Here is a 14,125-nt window from a genome sequence, read left to right on the forward strand (position 1 = left end):
AGGTGTGGTATGGTAAGTAGGCCCAACCGCATCAGGACCTTTGTTGAAATGAGGTTCTTTTGGTTGCCGCTGTCCACAATGAATTGCAGTGGCAAACCCTTCACCCACATTTGTGAGTGGAAAAGATGCTCCCCCTCCTCTGGATTGTCGGGCTCATTCTTCTGGATCCTGGTGGTGGCAACAGTGATGCTAGGCTTCACATCAATAATCTTCTTCCCTTTGTCATTCCTCTTGTTACGTCTTGACTCAGGGTTGGAACATGCATCTGATTCTGAAGCCTTCAACTCAGCTACCAACGATTTCTTGGTCCGTCATTCACGTGTGTTGTGAGTGGGGCTCTTATTGTTAGGTTCCTATAATTCTAGTGATTTCCCCATTACCATTGTCGTTGTGGCCTTGATTGTTATTATTTTTCCCCTATTGTGTCCATATTTTTATTAGTGTGCCCCATAGAAGCCCACTATTGTTATTATTGTGCCCTTATATTATTATTGTTATGTCAGATTTAATTATATTGTGACCCTTTAGAATCCTATTTATAAAAACGAGGTTTAGTCATTTGAATCATCTAATTATTGTTCATTTGTGTAATGTAAAGGAGGTTTCCCCCTCGAAGAGGCTGATTTTGAAGTCATTGATCTATCTTTTTTATCTTTTTGTGCACTGGTTCATAACATTTGGATTCTAGCATTTCGCTGCTCCAAATATGTCATTGTGGCATTTTCGCTATAACTTTTTCTTCTTCTTTTTCTTTCTTTCTTTTTTTTTTTGCAACATTTCAGAAGCCAAAAAAAACACATTTGTGCTGAAATCTCGATGATCCCTGGGTCCGAATTTTAGGTATTTTCTCGCTATATTTTTGGAGATATGATCTGAGGAAGTTAGGGTTTTTGTAGGTTTCTGAATTACTCCCAAATAGGTGACCTTGAGAAATTCGTCATAATTTTCTCTCTGAGTATCAGATTGAAATTTCCTAGGAAGTTACAGAAATAAGAGAGACTGTAGTTTTCTGTTCATCATTTTTAGGTTCGAAGTTTGAAATAGTAACACGTGGCACTTTGTACAAGTTCGCTCTACTGAAAAAGTGTATAATCAGGTCACCTAGGGAGATTGGGCATAACTCTTTTTTGGAGAATCCAATTTTGATCGGGCTGGTGGCATTGGAAAGAGGACTTATAGGGCTACCACAGTTCACAATTTCAGACCTTAGAGATCTGAAATTTTAGAGATACATCAGATTCAATATCGAGCTCCTACAAAGTGAAAAAAGGTGTGTAATTTTTTTAAAATTTTGCATAAGTTTGGTTTGAAAATTTATTTTGAAGGAATTCAAATGGAATAGTGAAGCATAATTATCATTAATTGATGCCTCAAAGAAATAAAATGGAAACACATAGTAAGCAACCTGAAAGCTCTAGCATGACTCATGAAGAAGAGGAAGAAATGAAACATGATATATCAAAATTACGAAACCAAGTGCAACAAAATTCACTCTCACAAAAAGTAACAGAAGCTAAGACGGATGGTTTAAAGAAAGGCATGGAAGCTAAGATGGATGGTTTAAAGAAAGGTGTGCAAGCTAAGATGAATGACGTGGAAGCTAAGATGGAAGGAAAAATGGAAGATTTGAAGACAGATTTGACAAAGTTGCTACAAGGAATGTTTACTAATGGTGAAAGGGTAGTAAAGGAAACTCATGATGACAACAAAATAAATATTAATCATGATTTAATAGACTTTAATGTTAGATTGAAGACCCACCATGTTCCAAAGATCGATATGAGGAAGTTTGATGGCAAGGATCCCATAACATGGATACTACAGATGGAGCAATATTTCTATCTCCATATTGTGCACAACACGCAAAACGTACGAATTACAACTTTATATTTGGAACCAAATCAGTTTGTATGGTATCAATGGATTTGCTCTCATTAATAAATTTTCACTTGGGCAACTTTTACAGAAGAAATGATAGCACATTATGAGGATACAAAACACAACACCTTTTTTAGCCAACTGATAAATCTCAAACAAAATGGTTCAATGATAGAGCACATTGAAGATTTCCAAAAATTGAATATAAGGGTAAAATATATTCTAGAGGAGCATAGGATTGATGTGTTCATAGGGACTTTAAAGGATAACATCCAACATGAGTTTCGCCTTTGGGAACCTGATTCATTAGAGAAGGCATTCAGGTTGGCAAGAAAAATGGAAAGCAAAATTATGGCAACAAGTAAACCTACCACTCACAACTATAAACATGTAAGTATTGTTGCCCCTAGTCTTCCACAACCTACAAGGTTGACACCAAAAAAATTGGAAGAAAACAGAGAAAAAGAGCTTTGTTACAATTTTGATAGAAAATACACTAAAGGTCATAAGTGTGCTGAGAAGAAATTAGTTTACATAGATTGTGAAGAGGAGGAAGAAAAGGAACAAGAAACCTCAAAAGAAGAGGATATACACAAGGAACAAACCCTAGATAAAGAAGAAATGAATCCTACCATATCTTGTAATGCATTAGCTAGAATTACCACTCCTTAAACTATCAAGATAGAAGGACATACCAAGAAGAAAAATGTAATAATGTTGATTGATTCAGGTAGTACCCATAATTTTATTCATTGTAAGATAGTCAAGGAATTGAATTTCTTCCTATATCTAGCACCAGAGTGTCCAGTGATGGTTGCAAGTGGAGGAACCATAAATTGCTTTGGAAAGTGCCATAATATCAAGCTATCCATGGGAGAATATATATTGAATAACCCAATGCTTTCCATTCCAATGGGTGGTGTTGATGTTGTACTAGGAGTCCAATGGCTACAATCCTTGGGTACAATAGATTTTAACTTTCAAGAACTTTTCATGAAATTTTGTTCGGAAGGAAAGGAAGTTGAATTAATGGGTATCGTAGGGAAATCGAGAAATATAATCAGATCTAATAGAATGACAAAGCTTCTAAAGAAAGAACAACGAGGTGTAATTGCACAATTATGTTCGTTAGAGGTTCTCACATCGAAATCATATATTTCTCTAGATCTCCAAATAGTCTTGGACAATCATTCCAAGGTAGTTGAGACTCCCAAAGGCCTCCTACCTATTCGTGATCATGATCATGCTATTCATTTGATTCCAGGAATTTTTCCTCCAAACATCAGGCCTTACATATATTCCTATTCCCAAAAGAGTGAAATTGAACATATGGTTACAAAAATGCTAGAGGCTGGTATAATTCAACCTAGTCAAAGTTCTTTCTCTGCTCCAGTAGTATTGGTGCACAAGAGGATGGATCATGGCACATGTTTTCGGATTATAGGGAGCTCAACAATCTCACTATTAAAGATAAATTTCGCATTCCCATCATTGATGAATTATTGGATGAATTGCATGGATCAATTTACTTCACCAAGTTGGATCTTCGTTCAGGATATCATCAAATCAGAATGAAGACTAAAGACATCCTAAAAACAACATTTAGAACTCATGAGGGTCATTACGAATTTTTGGTCATGCCTTTTGGCCTTACCAATGCACCTTCTACATTTCAAGGTTTGATGAATTCCATTTTCAAACCCTTCCTTAGAAAATTTGTGTTAGTATTTTTTGATGATATACTAAACTACAGTTAGTCTTGGAATGATCATGTTCAACATGTTGACAACGTGGTCAAACTATTGGAGGAGAAACAATTATATGCAAAAAGCTCCAAATGTTTCTTTGGAGTACAAGAGGTGGAAAATATAGGTCATACTGTATCTCATGAAGGTGTTAAGGTAGACCCTATAAAAATTAAAGCCATTAAGGAATGGAAAATCCCCACATCCATAAAGCATTTGAGAGGATTTATTGGGTTGACAGGGTATTATCGCAGGTTTGTTGAAAATTATGGGAGAATAGCAGCGCCTCTAACAACATTATTGAAGAAATATGCATTTTCATGGACTCCCGAAGCAACAAAGGCCTTTGAACATCTTAAAGAGGCAATGTGCCAAGCATTGGTCTTAGCTATGCCGGTCTTCACAAAAACCTTTATTGTGGAATGTGATGCCTCAGGAAATGGAATTGGTGATGTTTTAATGCAAGAAGAAAGACCCATTTCTTTCAAAAGTCATCCAATCAAAGGAAAGTATTTACACAAAGCTATTTATGAGAATGAAATGTTGGCAATACTACACACACTTAAGAAATGGCGACCCTACCTAATGAGAAGACACTTCAAGGTAAAAATGGATCATGATAGTCTTAAATACTTTTTAGAACAAAGATTATCTTCAAAAGTGTAGCAAAAATGGGTCACAAAGATTTTGGGTTATGACTTTGAAATCATCTACAAAAAGGGAAGAAAAATGTTGTGGTAGATGCACTCTCAAGAAAGGATGAGGATGTGGAAGCATTTATTTGCACTATTTCTATTATCCAACTAGATTGGATAAATGAAGCAAGGGATGAATTGAAGAATGACAAAGAAGTGTGGGAACTCATTCAAAAGCTACAACAAGATCCTATTACATCTGATACATTTAGTTGGAAAAATGATTCGTTATGGTACAAAGATTGCTTATACCTATGTAAGAATTCCCAACTCAAACAAAAGATTCTTATGGAATTGCACATTTCTCCCTTAGGAGGGCACTCAAGATTTTTAAAAACTTGCCACAAGTTAAGAAGAGATTTTTTGGGATGGTCTTAAATCATATATTCAAAATGTTGTGTCAGAATGTTGGTTTTCCAATAAAATAAAGTTGAAACAATTAAGACCCTAGGTCTATTACAACCTTTATCCGTTCCAAGCCAACGTTGGGAGGAGGTTTCAATGGATTTTATCACAGATTTACCCAAGTCTGAAGGAAAGAGTGTCATCATGGTGGTAGTTGATAGACTTACCAAGTATGCACACTTTTGTACATTATCTCATCCATTTAAAGCCAATACAGTTTCTACGGAATTTATGGAAACAATTCAAAAGCTACATGGAAATCCAAATATTATTGTAGGTGACAGAGATCCCATTTTCACTGGAAATTTTTGGACAAAATTATTTTCTTGTCTCGGTACTCAGTTAGCTCATAGATCATCTTATCATCCTCAATATGATGGGAAAACTGAGATAGTAAAAAAATGTTTAGAAGTATATCTTCGTTGCTTTGTCTTTGATAAACAGACACAATGGGTCAAATGGTTGCCTCTGGCTGAATGGTGGTACTGGTATAACACTTCCTTCCATATTTCAGCAAAAATGACCCCATTTATGGCACTTTATGGATATCATGCACCATCCATCACATCATATTTAAGAGAAAATTCTAAGGTTCAAGAAGTGGAAGATCACATCGAGCATCAACAAGTTCTCCAACTCTTAAAGGATAACCTCACTTTGACGTAGAATAGAATGAAACAACATGCATATCAACATCGCATAAAAAGAAGTTTTGATGTAGGTGACTGGGTATTCCTATGGCTACAACCATATAAACAAATTTACCTCAAGCAAGCTAAGAAGGATAATAAATTATCACCAAAGTATTATGGTCCATACAAGGTGTTGCAAAACATTGGTAATATGGCATACAAATTGGAGCTTCTTGCAGATTCATGAGTGTACCCAGTTTTCTATGTTTCATGTTTAAAGAATGTTATAGGTGACAAGATCCCAGTTCAAACAATATTGCCAGAACTTGAGGAGGAAGGAAAAATCATATTGGAACCTGAAGTAGTACAAAAACAAGGACTCGATAGCTACGAAATCGATCAATTTCGGAGTATATCATCAAGTGGAAGAAATTACCCACTGAAGATTCCACATGGGAGGATGAGAATTTTATATAGAAGCATCTAGAACTACTCAAGCGTTGAGGACAACTCTTTTTTGAAGGAGAGGAGCATGTTAGGTCCTTATAACACTAATGATTCCACCATTACCATTGTCATTGTGGCCCTTATTATTATTATTGTGCCCCTATTGTCCCCATGTTGTTATTAGTGTGCCCCATAGAAGCCCACTATTGTTATTATTGTGCCCTTATATTATTATTGTTTTGCCGGCTTTGATTATATTGTGACCCCTTAGACTCATATCTATAGAAAGGAGATTTAGTCATTTGTATCATCCAAGAATTATTCATTTGTGTAATGTAAAGTAGGTTTCCCCCTCGAAGAGGTTGATTTTGAAGTCGTTGATCTATCTTTTCTATATTTTTGTGAGAGAGTTCATAACACTTATGGAATTCTCACCACTTTCCTGTGTCCTTATTTAACTTCGTGGTGGTGTTCTTTTCTTGCAGCTTCAACGGGTTGTCTTTGGTCACCCTGCCTTAGCTTTTTCCTTTGTTCTTTGAATTCGCAAATCCAAAGTCTCACTTATTTTGTTTAAACTTCTTCTCTATCTTGACAGCGTATCAGTATGCCTAGCCAAGTGAGGAGATGTCTAGGAACTCCATCTCATCTTGGATGTAACTATGTAGGCAGCCACGGTTTTTGAGTACCAAATGCCACTCTGAATGTTTGATACCCAACTTTGTGCGAAGGGTATGAAAAATATTGGTAAAATCTGGCATGTCTTGGTCCCTTCCCTGTCGCAGCGTGGTCCACTTTATGTATTTATCGTCATAGCTTCCAATAGGGTAGTACTACTCCTTGATGGCATCCCAGAATGAATTCCAAGTGGTTGTGGCTGAAAACAAAGAGGCCGTACTTTCATCCTTCTACTCGTAGTAGGTTTCTCACTAGTCCTTGATGTGGGGGACGGCTTTGAGAAGTACAAAAGTGATATTTTCCTAGCTGGAAAAATCATGAAAAAAAAAATCCTTCTAGCATATTTAACCATTTATCTATGGCATTTGCATATAAATGACCCTCAAATATGGGAATGTCAAAATTAACTTGTACCTTAAAGGGTGTGGTGCTTCCAAAGTAGCTGCTAGAAGTAGATATGTTGCCCCTAAGTAGTCGTTGAAGGATCTTAGCAAAGTTGTCCATCATCACATTCCTTTGTTGCTCGAGGGATTCTTCAAGCAAGATTTTGATAGGATCTCCTATCCCCTCATCTTTCTTTTCATCTGTCATGGGAGGCCATTGGGATTTGCGAGGCTAATCTTGCAAAGGTTCAACTAGATCTAGCCCTTACTCCTTATATCCCAACCTTTTTTGGGACATGCAAAGAAAAACAGAGAAAGAGCATACCACTCTGATTCCACTGATCTGATTTTAAACAGGAAGACAACAAATTACAGATATAATCATAAATACAAAGATGCAGCAGAAATAAAACTTCCTTTCATTAATATAAAACTATTGAAGTATGATTACAAACAAAATGGAAATGAGACTAGCTCAGGAGATGGGAGCTTATCTATGAGAAGAGATGTGGTAGCTACATGCCTCTGAACTATGTTACAATGAGGCTCAAAGGCCTATTTATTATTGAGAAACAATGGAAAACCCTAAACATCCAAAAACCTATCCTAGGAGATGAAGCGCCAAAACTATGGGCGTCGTTTGGGTAAATTGGTACATCAACTTCCTGGTTTTGGCATACGATCTCTGTTTGGCTATCATAATACCTCGCTTCAAAGATCTCGAAGAGAAGTCCGAACAAAAACTAAAACATTGGTTTGGGACTTTTTCGGTCTCTCCGTTTTCCCTAAAAACGTCGTTTAGGGCCTCAAAAAAGATCTGGAAGTTCAAGACCCGAAAAACTGCCAAAAATAGTAAACTATGCTACAATTAAGGAAACTCAAAAACTGAAAGAAACAGTGTTGGGCATCCAAGTGGAATAGCCAGGTGGCCATCAATATCCACTTGGATCAAATGGATAAGAAACATGAGTGAGCACAAGATATTGAGAGAAGTTGTTGGCACAAAGAGGGAAGACCCAAGTTTAGAGTGAATTAGCCAACAAAACCCCTCAGACACCGACCTTTTTGGCATCACATGCAAGCAGGTGAAGTCTCAACTGGGGCATCTATGAGGGACTGCATCAACCTGGAAAATTCTATAATGATATAGGAGATGTAGATTCTACACTTATCATTAGTCTTATTCAACATTTTAGTCATTGAGAAGAAATAAAAAATTAAGGCATACCCCTATTACGTGTATTAAATCCGTTACATTCAATAGACCATAGTATATAAAGGATATAGTTCATCACATGATGCATCAACACATAAAGTAAGCAAAAACAATATCTTTTATTAACATTGTGATATCTCAGTGAAATTCAAATTATTGTTTCTCACCAGCCTAGTACATCAACTATTACAACCCAAGACCCATACAAAAGCATCAAGACATATACACAAGTCTTTATCTTTTACATTGTGGCTTTACCTATTTATAAATTTACATTCAAGCGCAAATTTGACGAAGAGCCTCATTTTACTATGGGAAGTAAATGTTAACATGGGGAAAAGCCACAACCTATGTTGGACATGTTACCTCATGGTGTTGGAATTGATGTAACCCTAGTATGTCAACTTAAGGTGTTTGCCAAGGAGTCAAATGCGGAGTTAATTATTGTTGGCATTCAACCTAGAATGTCTATCTAAGGAGTTAGTTGAGGAGTCGATTGCATTGTTAATGATGTCAAAATAGTTGGAGGTGTTGTCATGATTATTATAGGTTTGATTGCATGTTATTTAGGTTTTTCTAATGATTACATATGGTCTACAAGTTCTAGATAATATTGCAAGGGCTAATGATCAATTTTAGGAAGATCTAGAGCAGTTTGCTTGAGCTTTTGAGCTAAAATCCTAGTAACATAGGTCTCCAATAGACAAGGAGCATTATAAAATAGGTGCTTAGTGTTCTAGGGTGAATTATAATGCAATTACCTAAGGGACAATCATCGTTACCCTTTCTAGAGTGAGTTTTCTAGATTATATGTGCATTCCATTGAATTCTAGAGGCATTATATAGGGTATTTGCACATGGTATTTGATGGATAGAGTCAACTTGAGTTAATCATCTTTATAGAAGGCGATCAAGTCAAGAGAATGAACCTTAGTGGTATGTATTCATTTTATATTCCATCAATGAAACCAAAGTGTGAAGTAGAAGGGATTAGATATAGTGAAAGAGTATGAGAGAGTGAGCTATATTGTTTTAGAGATAATATGTAGATCAAAGATCATATTGGAGTATATGCATATATGATATTGTGAGTCCAATATGAGAATGGATGAAATGAGGCTCACAAGTGTTTTATTACAGAGATCATGGACCCAATGTGAAATATTCTGAAATGTGGTTCATAAAAGAGATTGAAGGTTGGGGCCTTTAGTGAGCAAGTGGTGGCTTGCATATTCAGGCTATAGTGGCATCCTTCAAGTAGTGGCCTAGGAAGTTGGGAGTGGTGGCTTCCATCTAGTAATGGCTAGATAGTCTAGTTTTGTTGGGCGAGACTCATTAGGAGTGGTGGCTTCTAACAGGTGGTGGATTGCAAATTTGAGGAAGTGGCGGCTTCTTGTAGGTGGTGGCCTGCAAAGTTCATACAAGTAGTGGACTAGAGCAAGTGGCGACCCACAAGATTGGTAATTTGTGGCTTGCACAGTGGTGGTGGCTAGTGACTATGTAAAAGAATAATCTTTATAATAATAGAAGAAGAGTTAAGTAATACATTCAACAATGGTTTTATCCCTTTGGGTTTCCACCTTACATCTAGTGTCTCTTATGTGTGATGTTATTGATGGTTTCTCATATGATTATTTTCTTTGAAGTTCTCATGTTATGTGCTTAGATTTTTTTCTTATGGTTCATGGTTGTACATAGATATTCTTGTATTTTAACCTAAATCCTTTGTCACCTTCTTTGATTAATACTATTTGTAAGGGCAAACCATGATCACAATATTATTAGGCCAGGTAAAATCTAAATTAGTTATATGGCTACCAAATATTTCCATTTCAACATTTTCAAGTATTTCAATATGCAAAGTCGAGGAAATGGTGGCTTGTTGCAGGTGGTGTCTTGAAAATTTCATACAAGTAGTGGCTTGGAGTGAGTAGCGGCTTGCATGATTGGAAAGTTGTGGCTTGCACACTGGTGGTGGCTAGTGACTATGCAAAATAAGTTTTTTATAATAATAGAAGATGAGTGAAGTAGAAAATTCAACGGTGGTTTTGTCCCTTTGGGTTTCCACCTTACATCTGGTATCTCTTATGTGTGATGTTTTTGATGGTTTCTCATATGATTATTTTACTTGAATTTCTCATGTTATGTCTTATATTTGTTGATTATGGTTCATGGTTGTACATAGATCCTCTTATGTGTTGACCTAGATCCTTTGTCACCTTCTTTGCTTAAGAATATTTGTAATGGAAAACCATGATCATAATCTTATTAGGACAATTAAAATCTAAATTAGTTATATGGCTACCAAATAATTTCATTTCAAAATTTTCAATTATTTCGATATTCCCTTGGAAAATTTGGTAGTTAAGGTTGTTCTTTCTTTACTAGATCAAACCTCCATGATACAAACAAGGAGTGAGCTTTGAAGTGGTGAATGAAAATTAAACCTACATCCATGAAGCTTGATATTTTTGGTAGTACTAATATATATGAAAGGCTAAACTTGCGGCACCATATAAGGCCTAAGAGGGTGCAAAGAGATCTAGATGAGAGAGATGATGGCACAAGGACATATCTTCATAAACTAAGACAATGGAAAATAGGTTTTTTCATGTTCAATGGGAGAGTTCTCTCCAACTTGAGATATGGGACTTATAATTCCAATATTGGAGTTATAAAATACATGTATACCATTATAATTACATTATATAATATCTAAAAGGTATGTTTGGGTATGCCAAGGGTGATAATGGTAGCCACATGATTTCAAGGCATTCATTTCCAAGTTTTCCCATAAAATGTATTTTTTGCTAATTCCTACCACTATACAAGACACTAAATTTCTTATTCATCCAAGGAAACACCTTTAGGGAAATGAATCTCATGCGTGAATGGAAATATTATCATTAATACATGTATATGAATGTTATGAAATTAGTGAATCATTGGTCCATGGGAAAATTTTCATTTTATCATGAATTGCAACTCATGGCCCAAATCCATTCATGGGAAGAGGTAACATTGTTCCTAGGTGCATAAAGAACAAATCGAACATTGATATTGCAAACTATAATATTTAGAAACTATATTTTGGCATTGTGGAGGTAATATTATTTTCCATGAATTTTTATGGTAGCCATTTTCGAGTTTTATGATCAAATGCATTTTTTCAATACCTCATATTGGGGAAAACACTAGTTTTGTTCTTCATTTGATAAAACACCTGTCGATCAAAAAGTTCATGAGTGAGTGATGCCCCTAACAATATTCCATGTATATGAGTCCAATGGAATTGAAAAATCATTTATCTATGGGCCCATTCACATTTTATAATGAATTACAACTTATGAATCATATCCATTTAGGAACAAAATCAACATTGGTATTGAGAGTTGATCTGAATCTATGAAGGGAATGAACTAATATATATATATATATATATATATAGATATATATATATATATATATATATATATATATATATATATATATATATATATATATATATATATATAACCAAAACATGGAGATGTAGTGAAAATTGAATTTTGTTAATAAAGGGAAAATTTTGAAACTTTATAAATGCAGAATGAAAACAAAGTAGCTCTAATAGTGGTAGCTTATCTCTGAGAAGAGATGTGACTACTACGTACCTTCATTGAATTGTGTTAAAATTAGGCTTAGATACCTTTTGATCATAAATAAGCAATGAGAAACCATAAAAATCTATAATCATAACCCTAGGAGATGAAGCACAAAAGGATTATGGGCCCCGGTGGTGTAAGTTGGAATGTCAACTTCCCAAGGTTGTAACTTTGGCATACGATCTATGTTTGGTGCACATGATAGCCCTTTGTAAAGGTATATTTGAGAAGCAATTTTTTTTACTATTGATAAATTCTAAAACCACCATCGAATTGTTCCCCCAAAAAAAAATTGTTTAGGGCCTCAATACAACTCTGCAAGTTCAAGACCTAAAAACTATAATAATAAAAAAATACCAAAATAGAAGTTGTGTTGTGATCAAATGGAATAGGTGGGTGGCCACTGATATCCACCTAGATCATCTCCCCCCCCCGCCTTAGGAATCAATGTTCTCCATTGCATCGAGTTCCTCCATTAGATGTGGAAACTCATATTGAACTTGGCCCTTGATGAGCCACTTGCCTCGGTGTAGAAATTGGCCATCTTTTACAACCCGATATGGTTGGATTCTCTATTGGAAAGTACTCTTAATATGTATTTCCATAATATAATAATTTTTTTCATTTTTAATGCGATTTGGGTTGAGATTCTTCAATCTTAGCTACTCTGCAATTTATGATGTGTCCAACAATGGTGGAAAATATGGCCAAAGGAGATCCACATTAAACATTGGGTGTGAGCCAAGGAAGGGGGGGATACTTAGATCAAGAGTGTTTTCACCCATAACCTTATTGATGGTGTAAGGCATATAATAGAGTGTATGAAACGAGATCCACATTGAAAATTGGGTGTGGGCCAAGGAAAGGGGGGGATACTTAGATCAAAATTGTTTTCACCCATAACATTGGTGATGGTGTAAGGTCCATAATAGAGTGGATGAAACTTTTGATGGAACCCTGTAAGGTGTTCCTTCTACAAATGCAACCAAACCTTCTTGCCCACTTGAAACTTGTGTTGCACTCAATGCTAATCATGGCATTATTTGTACTTAGTATTGGCTTTTTGCAAGATATCATGGACCCAGTGGTAGATGTGTGAAATTCATTTAGTAAACTTGGTAGATTTTTCCTACTCAAATTTAACATGTGAAAATTCTACTTTTGTAGTTGTGAAGGGCAATGTGACAATAATGGGACACAATGGTTGAAATCCAAGGCCCACATGAAAGGGTTTATGGCTAGTTGAACTATGGAGAGATCTGTTGTATCTATGTTGAACATAATGTAGACTCTCATCCTATGTTCATGGATGCTTAGAGTTTTAGATGATAAAAATGATCACGATCATCATGTTGATGACCTTTATTTGACCATCAGTCTGTGGGTGGAAGGCAGTTGATATGGTGATATTGGTGTCCAAAAATGACGAAAGGCTTGACCAAAATACACTTAGGAACTTGTTGTCCCAATTTAATATGATGGTCCGTGGGATCCCAAAATGTACCCACACTCTTTTGAAGAAGAGCTTGGCAATGGCTTCTATTGTGATACTCTTCTTGTAAGTAGTCAAACACAATCTTAGAAAATATATTAATGACAATAAACACATAGTCATTACCATGCTTGGTAGAAGGAAGGCCAGACATATAGTCCATCCAGATGGATTCCCAAGGCCAATTAGGAGTACAAAAAGAGGTGTACATTCCTTGCTTCTTAGTGGTTGGTTTAGCAATGACATATGTGATGCAGGACCTAATATACTTTCCAACATCTTATCAAAGTTTCAACTAATAAAAGTACTTCTACAATACTGCCATTGTCTTCTCCACACCAAAGTTCTCTACTACCTGACTATAATGCACCTCCCAGATTATCTTTTCACCCTCGCTTGAAGGACCACAAAGGTTTCCCAGGTAGCACATCAATGCATCCTAGAGGTGGAAATATGGAACTTGATTTCCTACCATCAACATTTGGTATGTGTAGTGAACTCCAAGTCACTCTTATATAGTTTTGGTCATCCAAAGGTTTCATGCCCACAAGAGTTGAGAACTATGGCCAGTGCCCCAACTAAGGGCTAATTGAGGCATTCTATGAAATTATTGGTGCTAAACTTCTTGTGTTTGATGTTAAAATGGAATTATTGTAGGTATGTGGATTATTTCTTATGGTGGTGATTCTATAACTTCCCTTATGTCTGCATAAATTAAAGAGGTCTGTGATCTATGTAGATGATCGTCTATTTCCCCAGAATATAGTGTTTCCATTGTTGGAAGTCCTACACAATAGAATACATCTCCTTATCATAGGTGGGGTATCTCAGGATAGTATCAAAGAGTGTATCACTTTGATGTCCATTGGATGTCCTTGTTGAACGAGGATTGGATCAATAGCATATTCAGAGG

The sequence above is a fragment of the Pinus tabuliformis genome, chromosome X (assembly GCF_031772625.1).
Source record: "Pinus tabuliformis cultivar Carrire ecotype Pingquan chromosome X, CPIR1, whole genome shotgun sequence".
Taxonomy (NCBI): domain Eukaryota; kingdom Viridiplantae; phylum Streptophyta; class Pinopsida; order Pinales; family Pinaceae; genus Pinus; species Pinus tabuliformis.